The sequence below is a fragment of the Lepus europaeus genome, chromosome 1 (genome assembly GCF_033115175.1).
Source record: "Lepus europaeus isolate LE1 chromosome 1, mLepTim1.pri, whole genome shotgun sequence".
NCBI lineage: Eukaryota > Metazoa > Chordata > Mammalia > Lagomorpha > Leporidae > Lepus > Lepus europaeus.
In genome coordinates this window covers 5,885,308-5,903,451 of record NC_084827.1, presented here as the reverse complement: position 1 = coordinate 5,903,451, position 18,144 = coordinate 5,885,308, and the positions used below count along the sequence as shown (strand labels likewise).

The 18,144-nt window shown below is 39.6% G+C and overlaps 1 protein-coding gene and 1 long non-coding RNA gene across 3 annotated transcripts in view; one reads left to right on the top strand and one right to left on the bottom strand.

Annotated features, from left to right (window-relative positions):
• TPK1 (thiamin pyrophosphokinase 1) overlaps window positions 1-18,144 on the top strand; it is a 492,046-nt gene that overhangs the window by 368,748 nt on the left and 105,154 nt on the right. The gene's annotated exons all lie outside the window — the stretch shown is intronic.
• Window positions 2,960-18,144, bottom strand: part of LOC133759424 (uncharacterized) — a 177,375-nt gene continuing 162,190 nt past the window's right edge. Inside the window, exons 3-4 of the long non-coding RNA XR_009865894.1 lie at window positions 8,990-9,151; window positions 2,960-3,833 (exon numbers count right to left, since the gene is read on the bottom strand). This is a non-coding gene — a long non-coding RNA (uncharacterized LOC133759424). The remainder of the gene's footprint in view (window positions 3,834-8,989; window positions 9,152-18,144) is intronic.

Below are 18,144 nucleotides of genomic sequence, written 5' to 3'. Positions count from 1 at the left end.
TGTTGAGTCCACAGATCATTTGGGGTTATACGGCCATCTTAACAATACACTTCCAAACTTCAAACAGGGGTTGATTTTCATTTATTTTTCTTTCATTTCTTTTCAACTGATGTTGCTTTCAAAGTGTTAAGTTTCGCAAATCTCTTAAGTGTATTCCTTAGAATTGTGCTGTTTTTGATGCACCTAGTGAGTAGGATTATTTTTGTATTGTTAATTGCAAGTATATAGAATTAATGTGTGTATCAATCAATCCTCTATCTCACTTTTTAGAATTCCTTTGTAAGTACTGTCAGTGTTTTATTGTTGTTTGATTTGAAAGGCAGAGAGACAGAAAGAGATACGGTGAGTCAGAGAAAGATCTTCCATCTGCTGGTTCATTGGTTGTAACAGCCAGTTCTGCGCCAGGCTGATTCCAGTAGCTAGAACAGCATTGGGCTCCCACATGGGTGGCAGGGGCCCAAACAATTGGGCCATCTTCTGCCTTCCCAGGCCATTAGCAGAAGAGGCTGAATGGGAAGGAGAGTAGCTGGGACTCCAGCTGGCCCTCTGATGTGGGATGCTGGTAGCAGCAGCCCCAGCTTAACCTGCTGTCCCACAGCCTCTTAGTGTTTTCTGTGGACTTCTTTTCAAACCTGGAAGCCTTTAATTTCTTTTTGTCACCAAATTGCTGTGACTAGACTCTCTAGTACAATATGCAATAGAAGTGGCAAGAGTGGACATCATTGCCTTGTTCCTAATCGTTGGAGGAAAACATCCAGTCTTACATGACTAAGTATGATGTTAGTTGTGGGTTTTTCATAGATGTTCTTTATCAGACTAAGGAAGTTACATCTCTTTCCTAATTTGTTAAGTTCTATCTTCATGAAACATTGGATTTTCTCAAGTGATTTTTCTATATCTGTTGAGATAATCTGGTGACTTTTGGTTTTTTATAACATTGATATGTATGATATTAATTGAATTTCAGATCAAATCAAACTGGGTCCCTTGGATTAATTAATATTTGGTATAATGTATAATTACTTTTAGATGTTAGATCTACTTTCCTACAATTTTAGAGTTTTTGCATCCATTATTATTGTGTCAGTTTTATTTTTTCATGAAGTCTTTGGATAAGGATATCTACTCTTAAAAATCCAGTGATTCCAGCCGGTGCCGCGGCTCACTAGGCTAATCCTCCACCTTGTGGCGCCGGCACACCGGGTTCTAGTCCCAGTCGGGGCACCGATCCTGTCCCGGTTGCCCCTCTTCCAGGCCAGCTCTCTGCTGTGGCCAGGGAGTGCAGTGGAGGATGGCCCAAGTGCTTGGGCCCTGCACCCCATGGGAGACCAGGAGAAGCACCTGGCTCCTGCCATCGGATCAGCGCGGTGCGCCGGCTGCAGCGCGCCTACCGCAGCGGCCACTGGAGGGTGAACCAACGGCAGAAAGGAAGACCTTTCTCTCTGTCTCTCTCTCACTGTCCACTCTGCCTGTCAAAAAAAATAAATTAAAAAAAAAATCCAGTGATTCCAGAGGGAAACTGGAAAAGTTGGCCACAGCAGCAATAAGAAATCACAAATAAAGGAGACATAGCAGCTGGCTGCAGATATGGGGAGGATGTCGCATAGAGGGAATTCTGGCTGCAGTGTACAAACTTTCACTGTTTGAGAATAATTTAAAATTATATATAAAGCTAAGTAAACTGAACATGGGTTTTATTCAATAGATAAAAAATATGATACATGTTAAAACTCACAAATGTCATTTTCCTATGGCTGCTGCTAACAAATCACCACAAACTCCTATTCATCTTGTATTCTGGATGTCTCCATCCAAACTGGGCCTCATGAGACTAACCTCCAGTGTCGGTAGAGCTTCCTTCCTCCTGCGGGCTGCTGGGGATGGTCCTTCTCTTCCCACTTCCAGCTTCTGAAGCTGCCCTCATTTTTTATCCCAGACCTCCCCTCCAGCTCCAGTGCCACAGCACATCATCATCCAGTTTCTCTCCTGTCTCTGGCTCTGCTCCCATTGTCACATCTGCCTCTAAGGGACTTGTGACGACTCTAGGACCACCTGCTTAATCACATCGGCAAAGTCGCTCTCGCCATGTAAATAATGTATTAACTGGTTCCTGGGGTTTCAATATGAACAATTCTCATGGGTAATTATTCAGCATACACAAATCTGTAATCAAAGAATTTAATAACTTTCTGAAATAACACTTCCATACAGCTATTAGGTCACTGAACCTTTACAACTGATCTGAAAATGGATGTGTAAAGACCGTTTATGACACTGAATCTCAGGTTTGTCATTCATCCTGGCTTCTAGCAGTGGTAAAACCTCAAGGCAAAACAAAAAACAAAATGTTTGGGCATGATTTATGTGATGCCACAAAAGGGAACGAGAGTTACAGTTTCCAATCTATCTGGCTTCTGTTCTCCATAGTGAAGTTTATCCAAGTGTATATCCTGATACTTGGGAACCACAAAGGAAGTCAGAAGGTTTGCTCAGGCCAGAGCTAAAACTTCCATGAGTTGTAACCAGTCTGTTATTAGATTTTCTTTTCTTTTTTTCTATTGTGTCTGTATTCTCCAAGAGACTGATTCTTTATACTAATAACAGCTAGTAATCACGTTTTAGACAGTGATAAAACAGAAGGCAAAAAAGTCTGACTCTTTGTGATTGCTTTGTAAAAAATATATTTTTATTTGTTTGAAAGGTAGAAACAGTCTTTTATATACTGGTTACTCCCCAAATGCCTGTAATATCCAAGTCTGAGCAGGCCAAACCTAGAAGTTCGGAAATTAATTAATTCAAGTTTCCCATGTGAGTAGTAGAGACCCTACTACTTGAGTCATCACATGCTGCCTCCTAGGGTGTGCATCAGCAGGAAGCTGGGATTGGGAGCAGAATCAAGACTCAACCAAGCCCTCCAATGTGGGATGTGGTCATCCAAGGCAGCAACTTAACTGCTCGATCAAACACCCACTTAACCCCCACTGTTGCTTCTATAGTCACATGTGTTCCTCAGGAAAATGTAGTTTTTAATGTGTGACTATACTGAGAAGACATGCATTATCAAGCTACTGGTATACTACTTATGCAGCTATCACTTTTTTTTTAAGGGAAAGAGTTTATTGGGGGAAACTTGACAGACTGGAGGGAAGGGGCAAATAAGGACAAGAGGGAGACAGAAAGAGAGCCCCATGTTCAGGAACAGGTCCTTTTAAAACTTTGTCAGGAGGCAGACAGGGAAGTAGGAGCAGTGAATCCTGTTAGGGTGGGGATAGAGCTGACACCAGTGGTTGGGCCACCTGGCTTCCAGCCATGGTGGCAGCGGCAGAGCCTAGAATGGTGCTGGGGTGTAGATTGTGCCATTTTACTAACATTCCCCCTTTTGTTTTTTTTTTTTTTTTTTTATAAAGCAGGAGTTGTATGGGATTACATTAAAGTACAGGAGGGGGAGAGGGACGATGATCTGTCTTTAGAGCTACTTCCTCTTTAGAGACATGTGGGGTGATGTCTCAAGCTGCCGTCTCCTGGATGGGGAGCCGAGTATATCCCTGAAGCAGCATTTGGTTGACTGCCTGGTTGTTGAAGGCCTTGATTCGTTCCATTATCACATCCTGTAAATACTGAAACAGACATGGTAGTATAAAAGAGAGGGTGAGAATAGCAACCAATGATCCTAAGAGTGGCCTTACCCAAATAATGAGAGGATTTCATAGAAGCAAGGAGATGAAGAGGTTCTCCGGACCCTTGTGAAGACTGTTTGATGGACATGGTTTAAAGCTGATACCAACCAAGACTGGGAGAAAGGCCACTCATCTTTTCCTGGTAGAGGGGTTTGTCTGCAGAGAAATCATACAACATTAAGTGGGGGGAGAGGACCATCAATACACACAGGTCAGGAGTAGAGCCATAGATGTAAGAGTAGAGGCTATGATTACAAGAGAATGAGGCCCCAGATGGACTAGATAGGGTCTAAAACAAAAGACAGAGTCATTACTAGAGAAGCTAAGAGAGGTGCTGTCTAAACCATGACTGACGGAAGAGGCTTGATAATGATCTGGTGGGCTTTAAGGCCTTGTCGGTTATGAGGCCTGGACTAATCTCTTCACATGGGGTACATCCTAAAGGAGGTGTGAACCTCCTCGCAGAAGGCACCCTGTTGACTTCTATTACCTAGCAGGTCTGAGAGGAGAGCTAGCCAGGTAAAGGCAGGGGCAACTCTAACAGGAAGTTTACAGTTCTGCACGCAATATTACTGAACCTACTTGGCCATCCCCTCAGCAGCAGTGATTACTTTGGAAGCCTTCAGCTTAGAGCCAGCAAGATCTACGGCTCTGACCTGGGCATCCTTTGACTCCAGGGCAGTTCCATATCCAGTGATCCAACTCTTGGCTGACAGAGCTGCTAGGTCTCTTCATAGCTGACTTCTGCTAAAGCCCTAGCTTTCTGCATCAAACACCACTGCAGTGGACTAGCGTGTTGGGTCTCTTTGAGGGCAGATCACTGTACATAGCAGCCTTTAAATAGGCCTGACACCTATCTGTACATTGCTTCCGATGCCTAGCTTTCTTTTCCTCCTGGTTTTTGTTAAAGCAGACCAGAGGATGCAAGTCAAGGGGGTGCTCAAGTCTCATCTCTAATCTTGGTGGCCTAAACTAGAAGTCTATAGTCACAGGCATGTTCTGATAGTGGTTTATTTTAAGATATACAGTACCCATTAGGAAAGCTATGTTGTCATGTTAAAATTTTCTCTCCCTTTGGTCTGAAAGGGAGGTTTTGTTCATTTACTGTGCCAATGGCTAAGTACATCTAGCTGTGAAATTATAATTTAAGCTCTCATTTTGGCTGTGCTATTATAGAAAATGTTAGCCATCCCTTTTATAAGATCTAAAAATCAAATTTTGCATCTTGGGGAGTCCTTCAGAATAGAATTAGTTTCCTAACTCGAAGAGAATAGATAAATGAGGGAAAAAGTCAAACTTAGAATAGACAAATGAGGGAGCAAGTCCCAGATTGCTTACTGACAATAGCAATATCAAATTAAAACGTATTTAACAGTTAAAATTGTTTGCTAACAACTTAAGAAAAAAAATTTTTTTTAACTTTTATTTAATGAATATAAATTTCCAGTGTACAGCTTATGGATTACAATGGCTTCCCCCTCCCATAACTTCCCTCCCACCCGCAACCCTCTCCTCTCCCGCTCCCTCTCCCCTTCCATTTGCATCAAGATTCCTTTTCAATTCTCTTTATATACAGAAGATCAATTTAGTATAAAGATTGCAACAGTTTGCACCCACATAGAAACACAAAGTGAAACATACTGTTTGAGTACTAGTTATAGCATTAAATCAAAATGTACAGCACATTAAGGACAGAGATCCCACATGAGGAGCAAGTGCACAGTGGCTCCTGTTGTTGACCCAACAAATTGACACTCTAGTTTATGGCGCCAGTAACCATCCTAGGCTGTCGTCATGAGTTGCCAAGGCTATGGAAGCCTTCCAAGTTTGCCGACTCTGATCATATTTAGACAAGGTCATAAAAGACAGAGTGAGGATAGTAACCAATGATCCTAAGAGTGGCATTTACCAGGTTTGAACAATTATACAGCATTATGTGGGGAAGAGGACCATCAGTACACACAGGTTGGGAGTAGAGCCATTGGTGGTAGAGTAGAGGTTATGATTACAAAGGAATGAGGCCCAAGTGCACTAGACAGGGCCTAGAACAAAGGACAGAGTCATTATTAGAGGAGCTAAGAAAGGTGCTGTCTAAGCTACAAGTAATTTTTCTGATTGAGAGGCAAATAGAACCTGATAGAAGGGGCTTGATAATAATCTGGTGGGCTTTAGGCCTTGTAAATTCAGAGGCCCAGACCTATTTATCTCTTCACATGGGGTATATCCTAAGGGAGGTGTGAACCTCCTAGGGGAAGGCACTCTGTTGACTTTCATTACTTGGCTGGCCTGGGAGGAGAGCTGGCCAGGTAAAGGCAGGGGGCATCTCTAACAAGAAATTTACAGTTCTGCCTGCAATGTTGCTGACCCTACTTGACCATACCCATAGCTGCAGTGGTCACTTTGGAAGTTGGGCTGAGTGAAGGGCTTTTCAGCTTAGAGCCAATAAGATCTGTGGCTCTGACCTGGGCATCCTTCGACTCCAGGGCAGGTCCATTTCCAGTGATCCAACTCTTGGCAGAGCTGCCATGGCTCTTCACAAGCTGACTTCTGCTGAAGCCCAGGCTTACCACATTGAAAGCCACTGCAGTGGACTGGCCTGTTGGGTCTGCTTGAGGGCAGATCACTGTACAGATCAGCCATTAATAGGCCTGCCACCCATTGCTTCTGATGCCTAGCTTTCTTTTCCTCCTGGTTTGTGTTAAAGCAGACCAGAGGATGCAAGTCAAGGGAGTGCCCGTATCCCATCTCTAATCTTCGGTGGCTTGAACTACAAGTCTATAGTCACAGGCATGTTCTGTAGTAGTTTTTCTAAGGTAGACAATGCCCATGAGGAAAATTATATTCTCACTTGAAAACTTTCTTTCCCTTTGGTCTGAAAGGGAGGTTTTTTCTACTTACTGTATACTTCGCTGATGGCGAAGTGAATCTAGCTATGAGATTATTATTTAAGTTCTTATTTTGGCTATGCTATTGCAGAAAAATGTTAGCCATCTCTTTTATAGGGTCTAAAGATTAAATTGTGCGTCCTACAGATTCCTTCATAATAGAATTAGTTTCCTACCTTGAAGAGAATAGAGAAATGAAAGAACAAGTTGGGCTTAGAATAGAGAAATGAGGGAGCAAGTCCTAGATCGCTTGCTGACAATAGCAATATCACATGAATACTTAGCAAACCGTTTCAACCATTAGATAACAGCTTAATAAAACATTTACCAGAAGGTCCAATGCCTTCTATAAATTTTAAGAATCATGTATTTGAAAACACCTCTTAAATATCTAACATGGTGTAGTTTGTTTAGCCAGTAAACTTAAGCACAACCATCTAAAATGTTTTTAGTTTCTTTCTACCAACAATTCTAAAACATATGATACACAGATTCAGGTCCCACAAATTAAAATGTATCTTTGATTGATTTTAGCAGCTTAAATTTATGGACAATCTTATCTATAAGGCATTTAAAATAAAACTCTTAATAAAATTTCCCCATGTGGACATACAATATGTACACACATATAATATAGCATAATAGACCAATATAGCAATTTTAATAATAGCTTTTAAAATCTTTAACTCTTTTTGTAGATTGCCAATTGATTTGAATTGCTTTTTGTTTTTAGTAACCTCAGTTAACCATACTTTCTCTCAGTTGGTACTGTTAATACATTATTGGCTTCATCTGTTTACAGAGCCATCCCAATGTACTGAATACAATAAAAGTGGCTGGAAAAAGTCCATAGGAACCTATAGGAGGACCGCTAAACACAGAACCAACAATGCTTTAGTTTTATGAGCAGCAAATCATATATAACTGTGGATGACAAAAGACTTTAAGTCGCCATGTTTAAAATTATAAACTCATCAACCAACAAGAGGCACTTGCTTACTTCACAGTATTTTTGAAAGCACCTGTAGGATTTTACAAGTATTTAACCCTTTAGGCCTCTGGGGCTTTCTCATTAAGATAACTATCATGTCTAGTAACACAAGATCATTAGACTTTTTAATTCTCAAACATTTGTATTAATAGCATTTTCCATTATAGAAACTTAAAGTCTGGTACCACATCACATCTTGACAGTCCTTCTAATATAATCCAAACAGCCTGATTAGTTGGTGTCTCTATAAGATGAGAGACATAGGTCCTTCGATTTTTTCAGTTGGGCCCAAACTGGAAAAACCAAAGTCCAGGATTTACTGGAAATTTTAGAGACCAGATTGTTTGAAACTTTGATTTTTTGAATGCTTGTCAAGAATGCCAAGAAGGCTCAAAATCCAAAATATCTGGTTGAAATAAGATTCCTTAAAATCATGACATAACATAGACCACATTTGATCATTGTTACAAGGTGATTATTCAAATTTTTGAAAAAAGCACATATTTAAATAACCCATAGCTCTTAATAAAAATTCAGCTGTTTTTGAACAATTAGAATTTAACAGACATCAAGAGAACATAATAGATTACTTTAACACATTGATTTAACAGAGCATCAGAGTTTAATTCTATGTCAAAGATAAACTGAGCTTTCTGTGATCTTTTGCTGTGAGGTTTCCTTCCTTTACCTTCTTTCATATTGGTGACCATGTTTCTGTGTTTCTGTGTGTAACACATCTTTAAGCATCTTTTGCAGGGCAGGATGAGTGGCAACAAATTCTTTCAATTTCTGTTTGCTATGAAAAGTCTTTATTTCACCTTCATTCACAAATGAGAGCTTTGCAGGATATAATATTCTGGGCTGGCAGTTTTTCTCTCTTAGTACCTGGGCTATGTCTCGCCATTCCCTTCGAGCTTGTAGGGTTTCTGATGAGAAGTCTGCTGTGAGTCTAATTGGAGATCCTCTAAGAGTAATCTGACGTTTCTCTCTTGCACATTTTAGGATCTTTTCTTTATGTTTCACTGTGGTGAGTTTGATTACAACTTAAGAAAAAATTTATAGAAGGCATTGGACCTTCCAGTGAATGTTAAGAATACATGTATTTGGAAACCTCTCTTAAATATCTAACGAGGGGTAGCTTGTTTAACCAACAAATTCAAGCACAAGCATATAAAACATTTTTAGTTTCTTTCTACCAACCGATTTAAAACACCTGATACAGAGATTCAGGTCACATGAATCAAAATGTGTCTGATTAATTTTAGCTTTTTAAATTGATGGGCAATCTATTATCTATAAGCCAATTAAAACAAAATTCTTAATAAATTTTTCCATGTAGACATTCAATATATATACACATATAACATACATGATAGAACAATAAAGAAGTTGCAGTAATACCTTTTTAAAATCTTTAACCCCTTTTTGTAAATTACCTATTTGAATTGCTTTCTGCTTTTCGTAACCTCAGTCAACCATACTTTCTCTTCTCAGTTGGAACCTGTAGTACATTATTGGTTTCATCTATGTACAGAGTCATCCCAAAGTACTGAATACAAAAGAAGTGGCTGGAAAAGTCCATTGGAACCTATATAGAACTGTGGAGGACAAAAGACTTTAAGTTGCCACGTTTAAAATTATCAATTCATTAACCAACAAGAGGCACTTTCTTACTTCACACACACACACACAGTATCTTCAAAAGCACCTGTAATATTTTACAGAACATTTAACCCTTTAGACCTCTGGGGCTTTCTCATTAAGATAACCATCATGTCTAGTAACACAAGATCATTAGAATTTTTAACTTTCAGACATGTATATCAGTAACATATTATCAAAACTTAAAATTTAGCACCACTTTACATTTTGACAGTACTTCTAAGATAATCCAAATAACCAGATTAGTTGGTGTCTCTACAAGATGAGAGACATATATCCTTTGATATTTCCATTTGGGCCCAAACTGGAAAAATCAAAATACAAATTTACTGGAAATTTCAAAGTCCAAATTCTTTGGAATTTTTTTTTTGAATGCCTGTCAAGGATGCCAAGAAGGCTTAAACTATCTGGTTGAAATAAAATCCCTTAACATCATAATATAGACCAGATTTGATCATTGTTACAAGGTGATTATTCAAATGTTTTAGAATAAGCATATGTTCCTGAAAATTCAGCTGTTTTTAAACAATTAGAACCTAACAGAGACATTAAGATAACATAATAGATTACTTTAACTCATTGCTTTAACAGATGATCAGATTCTATGTCAAAGAGAAATAGATTAATAGCTTTTGTATCCAAAATTTCTGTCTTTCATAACCTTCTGTGACTTCCACACAGCCTCTTCAATTTGCTTGAAACATTCTATCATTTCCATCACACTAGCCGTCAGGATAAAGTAATTCTTACAAACCATGTCCTTTCTTTATTAAAAAAAAAAAAAAATTCCTTCCTTACCAAGAGCACTCTTTCCTTCTTAACCTTTCTTACCAAGCCCACATTTCTATACCTGTGATGTTTTCCATCTGCCAATTTCCTTGACTTACATTTTAAAATAAACTGTTAAAAATCTCCAAATTAAGAGTTTTAAATAAGATTTTAGCCTTAGTTACTTTTAAGCAGTGTTGAACTTTTTTTTTTATTTAATAAATATAAATTTCCAAAGTACAGCTTATGGATTACAATGGCTTCCCCCCCATAACTTCCCTCCATCTCCCGCTCCCTCTCCCATTCCATTCGCATCAAGATTGATTTTCAATTCTCTTAATATATATTAAATTGATCTTCTGTATATAAAGATTTCAACAGTTTGCATCCACACAGAAACATAAAGTGTAAAATACTCTCAGTAGTAGTTATAGCATTAATTCACATTGAACAACACGTTAAGTACAGAGATCCTACATGAGGAGTAAGTGCACAGTGACTCCTGTTGTTGACTTAACAAATTGAAATTGACACTCTTGCTTATGGCGTCAGAAATCTCCCTAGGCTCTAGTCATGAGTTGCAAAGGCTATGGAAGCCTTTTGAGTTCGCTGACTTCGATCTTATCTAGACAAGGTCATAGTCAAAGTGGAAGTTCTCTCCTCCCTTCAAAGAAGGGTACCTCCTTCCTTGAGGGCCTGTTCTTTCCACTGGGATCTCACTCGCAGAGATCTTTCATTTAGGTCTTTTTTTTTTTTTCCAGAGTGTCTTGGCTTTCCATGCCTAAAATACTCTCATGGGATCTTCAGCCAGATCGGAATGCCTTAAGGGCTGGTTCTGAGGCCAGAGTGCTGTTTAGGACATCTGCCATTCTATGAGTCTGTTGTGTATCCCACTTCCCATGTTGGATCATTCTCTCGCTTTTTTATTCTCAGTTAGTATTCGCAGACACTAGTCTTGTTTGTGTGATCCCTTTGACTCTTAGACCTATCATTATGATCAATTATGAACTGAAATCACTTGGACTAGTAAGATGGCATTGGTACATGCCACCTTGATGGGACTGAATTGGAAGTGTTGAACTATTTTTAATATACATTATAGCATTGGAAACCTGTTAAATTGTGAAATAAGTTCAGCAAGTTACAAAGTAATATTTTTAAAGGTAGTGATCTTCCTAGATTCAAAGAGAAATTTCTTCAAACTCAGTGCCTAGTTACAGTTGCTTTTTTATCCTAAGAACACCTTAGGCCCTAGTCAACAGTCAGCCATGTGGAACTACCTCTGAAAAGTTCAGGCAGCTGCCAGACAGTTCCCAAAGGTGACTGTGGGCCAGCAGCCAATGCACCAAATACAAGAAGTCCACTGGAGTGGAGGTCAAAGGACCTGATCTTCCTGTCTGGCTTGTTCCTTATAAAACAAAAGAGCCATTAGAAGTGTGGGATACATAATTTATTTCTCAATTAGCTGGTAGCTCAGAAGGATGAGATTACCACTCCCTTGCTATTCTTATGGTAAAACTAGAACAGGAGAAGGAGGGGCAAATACCAGTTGGAGGACAAGGGCTGGAGGGTGAAAGTGTTAGGAAACTGGGGCAGTTTTAGCCAGGTGGCTGTATGGCCCAGCTACCTGAGCCAGGCTCCACCCCCATCCTAATGGGATTCGCTGCTCCTGCTTCCCTGCCTACCCTCAGGCAAAGTTTAAAAAGGGCCTGTTCCTGCACACATGCTCTCTTGGCTCGGTTCTTCTCTCTCCTCTCTCTCCACTCTGGTCTGTTGGGTGTTCCCCAATAACCCTTTCCCTTACTCCAGTGTTCGGTGTGTTTTGCGACGGCTAACACTAATATATAACAGAAAGCATGAAGATGCCCATTCCCAAACTTGCAGGAGGCTCATTGATAAGACACAGAGGATTTTTCAAATATACTGTTTGTAAGTAATTGTTGCAGGTTTAGGCATGTAAAAAAGAACACACAGCATTACTACAAACTAGAATTAACTGTATTTCATTAATTCAGTTCCATTTCTATTTTCTGCTTCGTAGGTCTTGAACCAGACATAGATGATTTTTCTTCTCCTAAGTCCTTGCCCTTTTGTGATTCTGCTGAGAGCACAAGGAACCAACAATAATTTACTATATGTCATAGTCATCCTGCTTTGTTTTGAGAAAACTCCCAACAACCTGACAACACACATTTGTTATGGTTGATTCTGGGCATTTAAATATGAAAACAATTAACGTGCATTTGTAGAGAATATGACAAATGGGAATTTGCAGAACAATTTTTCTTGGACCAGCATTCAGGAACACTATAATAACTCAGGTTAGCCTCCCAGGTTGTTTAAATGAGTTGATTTCCTGGTATTTATGTGGGCAGGTTGACTGATGAGAATGACTTCAGTGGAAGCTCAAGAGTCCCTTTCTATTTTCCTCCTCCAGGTTTCATTTTTGTGCTGATTCAGATGTGAGTTCTGTGCATTCAACCATCCACTTAATATATTGAGACAAAAAAGCAATAACTTGGTGATTACATGAATTGCAGAAAAAGAATCAAGGGGTGCAAGTGAATAAACTTTTACTAAGGGAACACACTGGCTATAATTTCCTACTAAGTCCAAATAATAACACTCTGCATTTTGAATAGCTGTTTTATGTATCCTCTAACTGCATTTTTTTATACTCACTGTTATTCTGATTTAACATAAATTATTTATTATCTCCATTCTGTAGACAAGAAAACTGAGACACAAATTACTAAATGAATTACCCAAGTTCATACAGAGGTACTTTAAAAAGTTCTTAGGGACAGTGGAATTGAAAGATAAGTTTATTTGGTGCAAAGAATTTTTAAAATCAGTGCACAGTTTTTAGTATGTTCCATGAGCCTTTTGAAAGCCCTCATATTTTCTAACATGGTCCCCATGCACATAAAATGGATTTATCACTGAGCACTTTTCATATCTATTTTTAACAACTTTGGATAGGATGAAGTAACCTATCTCAAAGTCTTTTTTTCTAAATGAAACTGGTCTTTTTCCTGAAATTGGCCAGGGTAGCAAAGGAGATAGAAAGTAAATGCTTAGCAGGTAAAATCATGATGTAACCATGATACTCTTTCCTATTCTGTGAATCTGCAATCCCTAAGCTAGTACCCATGCTCTAGACCTGCAGTGTGTCAGGGTTTTTTTTTTTTTTTTTTTTTTTTTTTTTTTTTTTTTTTTTTTTTTTTTTTTTACAGGCAGAGCAGATAGTGAGAGAGAGAGACAGAGAGAAAGGTCTTCCTTTTTGCCGTTGGTTCACCCTCCAATGGCCGCTGCGGCCGGCGCATCTCACTGATCCGAAGCCAGGAGCCAGGTGCTTCTCCTGGTCTCCCATACGGGGGCAGGGCCCAAGCACTTGGGCCATCCTCCACTGCCTTCCCGGGCCATAGCAGAGAGCTGGCCTGGAAGAGAGGCAACCGGGACAGAATCCGGCGCCCCAACCGGGACTAGAACCCGGTGTGCCGGCTCCACAAGGCGGAGGATTAGCCTGTTAAGCCACGGCGCCAGCAATGCAGTGTGTCATTTAAGTTAACTTAGTGACAGCTGATTTCTCGAGTGATAAACCAGATACCATTTATCATGGTTCCCATGGTACTTGTGATAAACATTCTGATAGCTGGGGAGGGGGAGATTAGGCATTCATGAAGGGTAATAAATGGTTCAAACAGGTGCCCAAAGATTCAAGGGTGAAAAAGAAAGAATACTGATAATAGAGCTACAATGGCATAGTTGCAGAAGTTTTATACCACATGCATGCTTAAACTTTTGTCCTCTAGATTGTTTGAAGGTCAAATTGTGAAAATGCTGAATTTCTGGTGAATGCTAGGTTTCAGTTAAGGAGATCAACCTTAGGAAATGAAGTTTCCAGTTGTGCAGGCCACAATAGCAGCATCTGCATCAACTGGCATGTATGTATCTGCGTGCCCCAAATAAAGTATTGGGGTGATGTAAGCTGCTGCAATAGACGTATATAGTGATACATTAAGAGAAAATCAAAGTACACATTTGAGAACAGGTAAATTTTCAGGCTAAATGGGGTACATCAGAGAATTATAGTATTTTCTTTCCTCTCTCGGAGAAAGAAGTAGAATTTAGCAAGTGAAGGAAAAGATCCTTTGCTCCTGAGAAGATTGTAAAACAGCTGAAAAGAGAACAATCAATGCTTTAAACCCCTTGACAAAAGTAAATCTCTAGAGATTATTGTATAACATATCTTCTCTGTATATAATTTGTACTTGGAATTTTCTTGAAATACAGCAGGAAAAATATGCTGCTATTTGCTTCACTTATAATATGAAGGAAATAGGACGATCGAAGTCAAGTTCTAACACTAATGAATTGTATGATACTGGGAAGTCAAACGTATTCCTCTATAAAGAGAGCCTTGGCAAATGATGTCTAACATTTCTTTCTGTTTGAAAACTGTGACCGTTGAAGCCACAAAGAAGTGGATGATTCCAGATCATAAATATCTGGAGCTTGATTTTCTTAGGAAACACTCCTTAATTTCCTGTGTGGTGGGCATGAAAAGTAATAAAAGGGCTTCGGGTCAGAAGCCATGATGAAAGTCGGCGTGGTGCTGCATGTACCTTTGCAGACATTATGTGATGCTGTTCACTGCAGGACAGGGCTGTGAGACCATGGAGGAAGACATCCTATGTCATCCCCATATAATGCTTGCTATACGTTCTCACTTTTTGTAAGTTCACAACCAGGCTAACATGATTCAGAAATCATTACTCTTCATTTACACTGGGAGCAACTGAAGCTCTGGCTGTAGTCAAGAATTGGTAGCGTTTAGGACCCCACCCCCACCCCAGGTGGCTGTCTTATCAACTTGCCAGCCAAATTTTACTTCTGAGCTATCTTAAACCTTAGCCTTTTCCACTCATCTGCTTTAAGGGCCATAGTTAATTGCATTTAATGATCCCACTAACTATCTATATTTAAACCAGTTTTTCTTCTGAGCACGTGTGTGTTTCTTCAGAAGGTGCTTAGAAAAACATTAACACCAGAAGCAGTTGTTATAATTTTTTTTTTTACCCATTTAAAAAGTTATTTATGTTAATGCGCTAGGGGACAGAAACAAGGTGTGGGTAATTTAAATCCAACATATAATTAAGAAAAACAAACTTAAACCCGTGTTGTTTTGATTGATTTGCATCCCACCAAAGGCTGATTTATTCTTTATTTCCTACTGTCTTCCATTTAACACACTAATTGCCATGTAAATTAAATAAGGCACATCCCTACAGGTGGACACAGTATTCCTGGGGGAGAAGTCTGGGTTGTGCCTGTAGGATAGAGATGGCCCTGGAAGCCTTTTCAGCCTGTTTCCTGCTACTGCAATTATGACCTAAACATGAGCACAGTTTTCATCCAGGCCTACCTTTCAGTCTTCTTTCTTTAAAATGAGTGACTTTGAACTAAAGAATCTCAAAAGTCTTTCCTTCTCCAGCATTCTTTCTTCTTCATGCTCAGTAGAAGCGTACTATTTTGTTTTCTTATCCTGTGAGCCTAAGAAAAGCACGTGAGGGTCTGGTGAATGGCACAGCAAGTTCAGCAGCTGCCTGCTAGGCCGGCATCCCCATGTCAGGGCCAGAGTGCCCGGTTTGAGCCCTGACAGCTCCTCTTTCTGTCCAGCTCCTGTAAATGCAGCAGAAGATGGCCCTGGTGCTTAGGTCCCTGCCCCAACATGGGAGACCTGAGCAGGGTTCCTGGCTTCAGCCTGAACCATTGCGTTCATTTAGGGAGTGGATCAGTGGATGGAAGATGTTTTTTTTTGCTCTCCTAACAACCCCCACCCCTTTTAACTCTGCCTTACAAGTAAATAAGTATTATTTACTGTACTATGGCACACTGGGTTAAGTCACCACAAGCATCCCAATGGACGCTGATTCAAATCCCAGCTGCTCTTCTCTGATAGCTCCCCGCTCATGTGCCTGGGAAAGAAATAGAATTTGGCCCAAGTGTTTGAAACACAGACGGCGTTCCAGGTTCCTTCCTGACTTCAGCCTCACCAAGCTCTGGTTCTTGTAACCATTTGAGGAGTAAACCAGCAGATGGAAGATGGTATACCATTTTCACAGCTAAATAGGGAATCTAAATGAAACGCTGTGGACATTGACTTATGACTCCCCCATAGCACATGACTCTTCCCCCGGCCCCCCATCTTGCTAAAATCTTACTCAAATACTCAGTCACATCTTTCCTGAAGGCTTCCTAACTAATAGCAATTTCTCTTGCTTTCCAATTCTTAAAGTGTGCCTTGTGTATCTTCAGCATATGAACCCAGAGGTAGTGTCATTCGTTGTGTATATCTTCTATTCCCTTTACTAGAATACATTCACTGGAAGGATTTGCCTCTTGGGTGGTCTTCTAGTTGTCTGGAATAGCTCTTTGCCTATATATTGCAATTAAGAACCCTTATCAAAATTAGCAAGTGCATTTTTTCCACATAATCATGTAATGAGACACAGATTCAATTGTACTATGGTAAAAGATGTTGAAGGAAGAGTGTATGTTCATAAACCTTTTAAATCAATTAGAATAATGAAGAATATATTGGATTTTAAGGGTAGAAGTACCTGTGAACCCTTCCAGAAGTTGCAATCTAGAGTGAGAATGTGAATGTTACACAAGAGGGTTTTTGAGCATGAGTGAGTAGGGGCGTGTATGTGCATTGAGAGGGTCCTATCTAGCAAGTGGCAATGGGGAATAGGTACAAATCCTTGCGTTATTGGGGATTTAGAGTTTTAAATGAATCTCTGCTCCTTCAGATGCTTTTTTATGGCTCATTCTTTACTGCTCCTAGCATAAGAAATGTATAAAGCACTTCATTTAGATTCCCTGTTAGATGGTGAAAATAGCACAAAACTCTTATTTAAGGACATATATCATTATAAAAACAAAGACATATGAAATTGGCTCTCTCATTATTGTATCTTCATTCAAGAAACTTATATTTGATTTGCAAAAGGAAAGAAAACAGCAAAATCCTAGTTCAGATTTTCCATTATCTATTCCAGTCCTTTTCGTGTTTATTTTGTTCACTTAACTGGGTTGTATACTTCCTGAGTTTATGTTACCCATTCTACTTAGTAAAAGTCTTAATGCTTAATTGACATTGGTTAATTATAGGTCTCTTTTGGAAGTTCCTCCATCTCTCACATTTAGACCTTACTCATTTCTCTAGCATTATCAACTAGAAATAATTAAGGAAGTGGTTACTTAGCCTTGGGAATCTTTTCATATTTATAGATTGTATGTATGTTTTGCAGGACCTACTATTTCATACCAAAGAAATAGAACAGTGGACATAGCAGAAAGAAGGGATTATACAGGGAATCCAATGAAAAAGTTTACATTTAAAAAGGTATTAATGAGTTCAATCAGATACAAAGATATTCCCTCAGTAAAATTCCATTTTAATATTTTGGCCACTCTCAAAAATGCAGAGAAGTAATAACTTAATAGGAACTGAACAAGTCAGATTTCTATTTCTTTTAAAAAAAAGATTTTATTTATTTTACTTGAAAGAGTTACACAGAGAGAGAGATCGTCCATCCGCTGGTTCACTCCCCAATTGGCCATAAGGGCTGGAGCCACAACAATCAGAAGACAGGAACCACCTCTGGGTCTCCCATGTGGGTACAGATGCCCAAAGGCTTGGGCCATCTTCTACTGCTTTCCCAGGCCACAGCAGAGAGCTGGATAGGAAGTGCAGCAGCGGGGACTCAAACTGATGCCCATATGAGATGCTGACACTGCAGGCAACAGCTTTATCCACTGTGCCACAGAGCTGGCCCCTCTATTTCTTAAAGTAGTTTAAAAGGACATAAATGAATGTTGAAAGCACAATGCAAGAAGATTTATTATGCTCTTAAAAATACGTTTACCAGCAATCCAAGGAGATGCATAGATACGGGAGGTATCATTATCAAGGAGGCCTATATATGCAAGTTAAAGCAGCATGTTGCATGGTCAGAAAAAGCCAGGAAACTCTAGAGAATGACAAGAAATGGAAGGCAGGTGAAATGGGGTAGTGACAGTTCAGCAGACACTAGAAGATGGAATTTAGGATTGAGAGGGAGGCTATAGAAAGTTGAAATCAGAGACAGAG